Source organism: Coturnix japonica, chromosome 2 (assembly GCF_001577835.2).
Source record: "Coturnix japonica isolate 7356 chromosome 2, Coturnix japonica 2.1, whole genome shotgun sequence".
NCBI classification, from domain to species: Eukaryota; Metazoa; Chordata; class Aves; order Galliformes; family Phasianidae; genus Coturnix; species Coturnix japonica.
Window position 1 is genome coordinate 99,377,791 of NC_029517.1, and position 7,466 is coordinate 99,385,256.

The following is a 7,466-nucleotide window of genomic DNA, read 5'->3' on the forward strand; positions in this document are numbered from 1 at the left end:
GGAATGTCCTTTCAGGAGTAACACACATTGGTGAATGAAGAATCTTAAAAAGTTTTAAAAAATATATAAAATTGATCTGCAAGGACCACCCCAAATGAGAAAGTCAGATAACTCAAGTTCATGCCACCTACACCTAGGGCTGAAGTTCAGACATTAGGTATCATTTCCTACAGCAAAGTCATTTCCTGGTGCTACTTTTTGTCAAGAATAGATTTCCACAATGCTCCTTTGCTGATGACCTCTGAGTCATTGTCCAGTTAATACATATATATCTCTGTAAAGGGAGGAACTAGTGAAATCTCTCTGATTTGATGACAGTAGAAACAAGCCTTGAAATTTTCCTAAGCGAAGCCCTAAATTGAGTTGGATATGGCATATTCTGTGAAGTGTTGATCAGGTGTGTAGGACTCAGGACTCCATTTGTATGTGGCACAGAGTTGCCAGAACAGCTGCACAGAGATAGCATCAGTGCATAAGATTTCTAAGAAGCCTTTAATTTTTGTGCTATGTGGCAATTTAGTCAAGAATTTTGAACACAAGCACATGCCAAATTCACTGGGTTAACAACTGATTCACTGAGGTCTTCCATAACAAAAAAATCAAATGTGGTATCCCCATTTATTTAAATAACATGCACATGATACTTGGTTTAGGAAGAGATTTTCAGCAGAAATCAATTTGTGGACTGGCAATAAAGGAAACGGGTCTCCACTGCAAACCAATTTGGGTTGCTGGGATGAGGAAGTCACAATTATACATGGTGCAACCAGAGGCAGAGATTGAAGCTATCAAAGGGTGTACTCCAACCGAAAAATAAACAGTTGCTGTGAAATAAAAGGCATAGTTGGCCAAAGCAGCGCTATTAAAGTCCAGAAAGAGGAATCTCAACTGAAGCAATTCCTCTCTGATGAGACTGCTACTCAAGTCTTGTACTTGAGTCACTAATTCACACCTTGAGCATAATGAAAACTAGGGACAAATTAGGAACTCGCTCTTAAATTTGGGGGGTGAAAAATGTTAAAATGCTTAAGCTTATCAGAAAGAAATTTCTGTCAGACTACCCAGAAGAGAAAAAGAAAAAAAAAAAAAAAAAAAAAAGATATTAGGGAACTTTATTTCAGGAAAATGAATTTGGAAAAGACAACTATGGACTTTCAGTCAACAAAATCTGAAGTTATCAACAAGAATGCTATAGATACTTGCTTCAGTGCATGTATAAAACTTGAACTCCACATGCCCCTACTGACACTTCTGTGACACTCTGGGTCACAAAAAGTTTTTAAAACATGCTTAAGCAAACATAAAATCTGTGTGAGACAAAAAGGCAAATCATGATGTCTGAAATGGCTGAAGGAAAATCAAGGGGAAAAAAAAAATAAAAAAAAAAAATCAAGACAAATGCCCTGCATGAGTTGGGAAGTTTTTATGTAAACTGATCCAAGAAGCCAGGTCATTCCCTTGCTTATGAGTGTCAGGATGCTTCTGCCTACCAGTCTTGAAGGAAAAATTTCGTGATGACTCCATCCCTGGTGACTGATTTATATCTCACTGTGAGCATGATTGAGATACACTGGCTGATCATCTGAGAATGTAATGACTTACTAATGGATTTTTTTGACACCCTGTTTCCAGCTGAGAAAGTCTCTAGTAATTCAAAGGAAAGACAGAAAAATGATCTCTTCCTCCCCTCCCATTCCTGAGGCAAACAGGGCATCTATGGGATGCTAGGAATGGTCTGATTTCCTCACATGACTACTGAGCATATGAAATTAAGGCAGCAGAAATGGAATAGGAGAGCAGTGATCCCATGACTTCTCAATTCCCTCTGATATATCCACTGATTATTTCTAACAGTCTAGTTCTACTTGCACCAGCTTATGGAAGCAGTCAGTTCAATTAATTTCTTTAAAAAACAAAACAAAACAAAACAAAACAAAACAAAACATATCACTTTATAACAAATCATATCAATGTCTTTGGACCAAAAACAAAACAAAACTGTTTAAATTGTTGCCATCAGATTTGAAATCCCTCTTAAGATCTTGTTGTATTCTTCAACTTAACTGAGACTGATGATCATGAGTGGTAAACTACACATTATGTAAAGCACATTACACTTCTCTTTTCCTTCTCTTGTATTGCAAGATTGAATTGTTGAGGAACACAGCTACAATAGTGGAGCAAAAAAGAAGCAGATCTTCCTGTGTGTTTTCAGTCATACTTGCTTCCATCCTCTTTTCTTATTCTCTCTCTGTCATAGTTGCCCTACATATAAAATACTTACTTTACTTCTTCTTTCAGCTGCCTCAGTTTCTCTTTGGTATATGTTATTTGATCCTGGCCTTCTCTTCCAACATCCTTCCCCTATGTTGTTCTTTTTCTTTTCATTTAAAATGGCACATGACACTACAGCTGAAATATTGAAGACGTCACTCATGTGTTGTATTTTTAACAAACAGAAAGCCATATACAAAGTTCTTTATTACCAAGGGAAAGAAAGAAACATACTAAACACTCAAATTCCTACTTAGCATTTTTGACTTGGTACGTCAACTATGACAATTTAATAACTGAGTTAAGTAATACTTCTTATATTTTTTTAAGTTTAAATCTTCATAGTGGTTATTTTTTTATAGCCGGTGGTTATGTTTTGTTTTTGTATTTTTTTTTCCTTTTTTCTTTGTGGGTTTTTTTTTGTTTTGTTTTGTTTTTTTCCAAACTGACTTGAACATTTTTAAGGGAATAAAGATTGACTGACAGAAGATCAAGCTGTCTTAATTACACAGTGTGCTGTCACTGGAGATTTATTTTCAATTCAGTTGAAAGCAATATTAAAGCTGGAAGTTGTGCTGAGGTTGTAAATTCCTTACTCTGAATTACTGCATCTTTTGCCACATATCCTTGTAGTGTGACCCTATGGGAGCTTAGCAATGCGTCTTACAACTTCTACTGCATCCCTCTTTGTGCACCACTGAAGAGGCTCTTTAGTTTAGGTAATCCAAGGTAACCAAATTTATATCAACACCAGTACTTTACAACAGAAAAGGAAACTCTGCTGGCAGAGAAGTAAAAAAAAGAAAGAAAATAAAAACACACCAAGAGGCTGCGTTACAGGTTGTTAAGGGAACCCTAAAGGTGCCCACGTGGAAGCAGCATTTCTGCAGCACACGGCTCCTTCATGGCCTGGGGAAGAAGTTGTCCTTACTCTGGCAGACAGTGAAATGGCAGCTGGCCAAGGAATCTGATTCCCAGATGATGAATCAAAGGCACAAATACAGCAGGTTTGCCCTCTCTGATGGGAACATCTCAGAGCACTGATGAATGGGTGTTTATTGGTCTTGGTTGATGGCTACTTCTGCTCAGTGCCACATGGAGCCTATTTGACTCTACCAAAGCCAAATGGCTCTTTCAGTTATGTGCTTCAGCTGAACAGAGAGGGCAGCCTATGAAGTTTACTTGCAGCGATTTACCCTCAGCTCAGTTTGCCTCTCAACATCACTTTTCATAACTGAAAAGTAATATGAACATTTATTATACTTCATTATACTCTTTCTTTCTTTGGCCTGTTTTTCTGGGGCAGAGAATTCTCACCCAATTACATTATTTGTCTAGCTTCTCGCACTATTTGAACTAAGATAATTTGGAATGGCTGCCACAAGACTCATGGAATATTCTTCACGCATCTGGCACCAAATTTCTCCCCTTGAGTTTCCATCTCTGTTATACCAGCACAAGATGGCCTCAAGTTGCACCAGGTTAAGTTTAGGTTGGATGTCAGGAAAAGCTTCTTTACAGAAAGGGTTGCTAAGCACTGGAATAAGCTACCCAGGGAGGTGGTTGAGTCACCATCCCTGAAAGTGTTTAAAAACTGTTTGGATGTAGTGCTCAAGGACACAGTTTAGCAGATGGTTGTTAGAGTTAGGGTATTATGGTTAGGTTGTGGTTGGACTTAATGATCTTTAAGATCTTTTCTAGCCTGAGCAATTCTATGATTCTATGATTCTAAGAGCTCTGGTAGCTGCTTACTGAACTGGGTCAGGATACTGGTTCAAGCTAAAATTTATTCCTAATGGGTGGTTTCCCATGCATTCCATATAGCTCCTCTTGTAGATGTGTAGATGCAGAGAGCATAAAAATGTTAAGGTAGCAGGACTGCACCTTACAACAGAATGTGGATTTACACTGTTCATAGATACATGGCTGCAGGTTACTGTGATGCTCTCTGGCAATCCTAGTAGTATTTGTGCCCACTGGACATCTGTATAACTTTCGTACCAGACATAGCAACCATATTCTAATTGACTTGGAATGTCATGCCTTGCAGGTACAAAAGATTACAACCATGTAATCATTTCCAGAGGACACCCATCTCTACTGTCTACTCCTGTCTCTGAACAATTGGCATTTTGAGGAGATCCATAGGCAGTGGTGGAGATCGGCTGTCCTCACACCAAGATGAAACAGAGGCAGTGAGACACTCACATAGCTTGTCCAAGGTAATTTCACCCCCCATTTTCATATTGACACTTTAGGAGCGGCACTCACCTGGCTTTCCTTCGGTCAAGTGGTTTGTGAGAGGTTTTTCCTTGCAGAAGGCATGCCAAGATGTGCTAAGGTCTTCCCTCCTACATGGCTGCATGTGAGAGCCATAGAAGAGTGTCAGCCATTATGGCAGCAGTCTGCAAGGATTCAAATTCAGCTCCACTCACACCACAATGTGCACACCACCCACCTCCGAAGCAGTGTTTGGTATGAGCCCTCAAATATTACAAGACCTCGTGGCTTCCCTTGCTCTTCAAATTTCTTATCCAAATGAACACATTGGAGAGTTAACGGAGCAAAAATCCTTTGCAGGGATTGCCTTGGTCTTCTGTCATCTGTCCGAGGAGGTCGACAGCAAACTGACTCAGCAGGAAGCGGGCTCAGTACTGCATTCATTACTGCTCCATCTCTCCTATCTCATCTCCTGTTTTTCTTCCTCCACCACTCTCATTTCATTATCATTGCAGGAATTTGAACATGTTGCTGAGCAAACTGCAAAAGCCTTCCGCAGCAGCTGTGGAACTCACCTGCTAGGCAGCACCAAGGAAAGTTAGACAACCATATTTCCCAAGCCTCTTCTTCCCTTCCCTTGTAAATAAAAGAATATAAAATAGATTTCAGCTTTCACACACGATGCTGCAGAGGGTCTATAAAATGCTGTGAAAAATCTGTTACTAAAACCAGCAGATCTAAGATAAGCAGATCTTCCTGGCCCAAAGACCCTTAGCTGTTTGAGGAGGAAGACTAAAAGTAGGGATAGCCTCTCACAGTGCTTGCCTGCAACATATGGACCTTTACTAAATCTGATTTGAGCAGGTTTAACTTATTTGGATGTAATCCCTACTAAATATTTGGTGAGTAATTCAGATTAAAAAACCCTGCAACCCTATTTTTCTTCTGCATGACACAGTGTCACATCTCTGTAGGGCAGAAGAATAAATACTGCAGTCAATGCTGAAAAATAAAGTATACAAATGTCTTTGACAAATGGCTTCAGTCATGCAGCCAAAGCACTCATGCTCCACTGTTCTAACCAGCTACCTATCTAAAATGTACTTTGCAGCTACTTCAATCCCTAGTTCAATTTCCCCTAGAAGATTACTTCAACAACAAAATGATGGAGAACTACACAATGAAGACCTCATTTTCCCATTAGGTGCCTTTGCCTTCTTTAGTCCTACTCATTTCACCCTTGTCTCTATAATCTCTTTTTATATTGACATGTCATTGGCAGAGACCTTGTCTTTTTCTCTCTATGGAAGGCTTTTTTTTTTCTTTTTTTTCTACTATTCTTAACAATAATAACACTAAATGAGTCAAGGGGAGAATTTAAGTAAGAAAGATAATGAGCAGCGTGGAGGAGGTAGAAAAATTTTTGAAAGGACTGTTGAGTGAGTACAGAAGCAGTGATACAGGGAGGAGGAAAGATGCAAGGCAAGGAAGGGTTAAGAGAGGAGGAAAAGGAATTCTGAGTCAACGCAGAGTAGGAGGAGGTGATTAAGAAGGAATCAAAAATTTGAATGTTAAAAGGAAGGATGAATTTTGTTACACTGAAATCAGAAAGGGAGGGGAAAATATAGAAAGATAGACAAAATCTTGAATAAGTTGAAGGAAGGAAATTCTGCTCCAAACCTTTTCTAAAATATGAAGAAATTGAAACAAATGCAGAAGTCGTCAAAATAGGCTAGGTAGAGAAGAAAAAGTGAGTTGTGGTAGGAAGTAATTTAGATGTTAAAAATATGTTTGCTATATGAAGAGGAAAAAACTGAGAGATAGATGTATCGGTCTAAATATTAGGCTCAGCTTGTTTTCTTAGAAAACGAGGGAGTATTTCCACAGGAAGAGTTAAAAAGCAGGTAAAGAAAGGGGAAAAAATTGTATAAATTGGAGAAGCAGTTATGAGGTAAATATTGGTTTCAAAAAAGTAAAAAGTTATGGAGAATGCCCACTCACAAAATATCACCATCTCAAATATCTCCATATACATACCTGCAACACATACAGAATATCAGATACATTTCATACACTTTTCTAAGACATGAATTGTCTTAAATAGATGTTGTTTGGAATGCTAGTTTGATTTCATGCTATTTACTAGCTCAAAACATCCCCAAACAAAACATTTTCTCGGCATAGGGTATAAGACTGGCATTTGGCAATCTAATGAGGTAAATGAAACATTGTGAACTTGGCTTTGCTGTTGCATAACTGCAAATTATGTTCTTTAGCTACTGTCTACTCATGGAACAATCCTGAGCCTTTATAAAGTGACATTGAGCATTTCTAATGCATGACACATTCAGAGCTTTCTAATGTCTAAAAGCTTCAGGAAGAATTTCATGAATCTCAGAACGTTCCCCATTCTCTTAGATTGTTCCTATCCTTCTGAAATGCCCTGCTTCCTGTTTTTGTAATATCCACGTGCCCTTTTTCTGTCATCAGCTTTCTGGTGCCTCCATGACTTTCTTTTCATCTCTCTTGAGCCCTTTTTGAATACTGTTCTAATGCATCTCTGCATCACTTGGACAGGCTGAAAAAAACTGGGGTTGTTCAGACTGGAGGAGAGAAGGTTCTGAGGAGACATGGGGATGGCCTTTCAGTATCTAAAGCAGGGCTGTAAGAAGAAAGGGGACTGACTCTTTAGCAGGGTTTGCTGTGATAAGACAAGGGGAAATGATTTCACATGGAAAGAGGGGAGATTTAAATTGGACATAATAAAGAAGCTTTTTATGATAAGGGTGGTGAGGCTCTGGAACAGGCTGCCCAGAGAGGTGGTAGAAGACCCATCCCTGGAGACACTCAGGGTCAGGCTGGATGGGGGTCTGAGCAACCTGATGTAAGTGTAGGTGTCCCTGTTTCTTGCAAAGGAGTTGGACTAGATGACCTTTAAGGACCCCTTTCAACTCCAAAAATTCTGTAATCTT